Here is a 2,584-nt window from a genome sequence, read left to right on the forward strand (position 1 = left end):
AACAAGCCGAGCAAGATGCAAGGCAACGCCGGGAGAATCCATTCTTCGGGCGCAACCTGAACCCCGACTTCGCCCGAGCCATGAACACGCCGAGCGAAGTTGGAGGAGTACTAGCTCGGATAGCTGACGGACTCCCTCGGACTCCCGATGCCGACGGCTATCGACGACTGTTCACCCAGGCAGCCAACCATCTTCTACCGCTTGCTCACCCGCCGAACGATCTACGGCACGCCATCAACAGTCGCCGAGACGCGCGAAGCTCCATCAATGCTTCGCGTGGACGACGGCATGAGAACGAGATCCGTCGCTGGGAGGAGTACGACAGGGATCATGGCATCCCAGCTCGGAGCCAGGCCACCAGAACTGAGTCGGCAACGGCCTCAACTGGCGGTACTACCTGGGGTCGGTCGAGGAACCACAACAACTACTCCCCTCCCCGGGACAGACATCATCCCCGACGACAGGAGGACACATGCGGAGTGTCTGCTCTTACTCCGCGCCTTAGGGCCATCCAATGGCCTCCCAACTTCAAGGTATCCAATGTCGACAAATATGAACCTAAGCAGGATCCAGGGGGTTGGCTAGCCGTCTACACCACCGCCGCTCGAGCTGCCGGGGCGTCCGAAGACGTGATGACCGCGTACTTACCCATTGTCCTTGGTCAAGACGCGCTGCAATGGCTGCGACATCTACCCCGACACTGCATCGACGACTGGGGCGACTTCAGTCGGCGCTTCACCGCCAATTTCCAGTCCCTCTCCGATCTCCGACAAACCGGCGCAACCGTGGGACCTCAAATCCATCAAGCGTCGGGGAGACGAGACTCTCCGGTCGTACCTCAAAAGGTTCCAGACCATGAGAAATCGTATCCCCGAGGTCACGGAGGCGGCCGTGATCGAGGACTTCTACAGAGGATCCAATGACTCGGCATTCGTCCAAGCCATATTACAGAAGGCACCGACTACCTCCGAGGAGCTGTTCCGGGAAGCCGACCTCTACATCACCGCCGACGAGCGTGCCCAGGACCTCATCGGAGGAGCAAAGCCCGCACCGGCAGCACCACGACGCGACGCGAACCAGCAACCCGACAAATAGGACTGGGCAAAAAACCCGTTACCCGTTACCCGAACCCGAAATACCCGAACCCGAACCCGTAATACCGGGTACCCGAAATTTATTCGGGAATTTCGGGTACTAACTTGTGAAACCCGAAATTATTCTGGGTAATTCGGGTAGCGCAAACCGGTACCCGAACAACCCATACCCGAAATTCCTACAGGCTACAGTCTACTGTTCAAGTCCGCAACAGGCCCACGGCTCACTCGCCACTGTCCACACCGGCCGGCCCAGGCCCACCAGCGCGCACCGCACACCGCCGCAAACCCTAGGTCACCCCACGTCCCCACTCGTCACCGTCAGCCACACTCACACGGTCACACACACGGCGTCACACTCACACAGTCAGACGCTCCATTCTTCCAGAGTTCCAGTTCCAGGCTTCATCGCCGCGCCGCCGCCGCCAGCAGCAGCTCCACGTCCAGCCAGGCAACCAGCAGCCAGGTGGTAGCCATCAAGATTCAAGACTCAAGGGCTCCAACGTCAAGCCGAGCCAGCAGCCAGGCCGCAGCCGTACAGGGCTCCAACGTCAAAAGGTGGTCCAGGAGGGAAGCTGATTCCTTCGGTGGTGGCTGAAGTTGAATGGTGAGCTGCTGGAGAGTGGAGACGTGGAGTGGTGGCCGCCTGGCCGGTGGGCGCATGGGCGGTGGCTGCTGGCTGGTGCAAAACTGCAGACTGTGCACTTGTGCCGTGGTGGCTGGCGCTAATCTATTCATCTATTGTGCTTGTGTGTTGTGTCATTGTGTGTGGCTGTGTGCATTTGTGCTTCCGTGTGAGACTTAGTTTGAGTTGTGTTGTGAACTTGCGATCGTATGTCACTGTCTACTGTAGTCTTCTTTTTATTTTATTCATATCTTGTTTCCTGAATAGCTATTAGTATTGTGGCTGTATTGTGCCTGTTTTTAAAATTTGGTTGCTTCGGGAGTACCCGATACCCGAACCCGAAGTACCGGGTACCCGAAGTGTCGGGTACTATAATACCCGATGCAAATTCGGGTAATACTTTCTAAAACCCGAAATTTTAGTTACCCGGATTACCCGACCCGAAATATTCGGGTAACCCGAACGCCCAGGCCTACCGACAAACGCTGGGAGAAGAGGCCTCGCGAAGAAGTACATGCCGCCGGACCACCTGCCTCTCGCGCCCGGGGAGGACCTCGCGGAGGCGAGCGCACGCTGGATGACATCCTCGACGCCCAGTGCTCGTACCACAAGGACATGCGCCACACTCTTCGTAACTGCCGGGACTTCAAGCACTCCGTCGGGCACGGCCGACCCTTCCAACCTCTACCTCCTCCTCCGCCGAGGGGAGGACCAGATGAACCACGACAACCCCATCAGCAGGAGGAGGGAGGAGGAGGAGCTTTCCCGCGCGTTGACAGGGAGGTCAACGTCATCTTCGGCGGACACGGGTCGTAGGAGAACAAGAGACAACAAAAGCTCAACGACCGCCAGATACTGGTGGCGA

The 2,584-nt window shown here is 58.1% G+C and overlaps 1 long non-coding RNA gene across 1 annotated transcript; it reads left to right on the forward strand.

The window, feature by feature from the left end:
• The first annotated feature begins 1,463 nt into the window (after positions 1-1,463).
• Positions 1,464-2,041, forward strand: LOC112694773 (uncharacterized). Its single transcript, NR_157370.1, has one exon. It is a non-coding gene; the product is annotated as an uncharacterized lncRNA (long non-coding RNA).
• The last annotated feature ends 543 nt before the right edge of the window (positions 2,042-2,584 follow it).

Source organism: Zea mays, chromosome 9 (assembly GCF_902167145.1).
Source record: "Zea mays cultivar B73 chromosome 9, Zm-B73-REFERENCE-NAM-5.0, whole genome shotgun sequence".
NCBI classification, from domain to species: Eukaryota; Viridiplantae; Streptophyta; class Magnoliopsida; order Poales; family Poaceae; genus Zea; species Zea mays.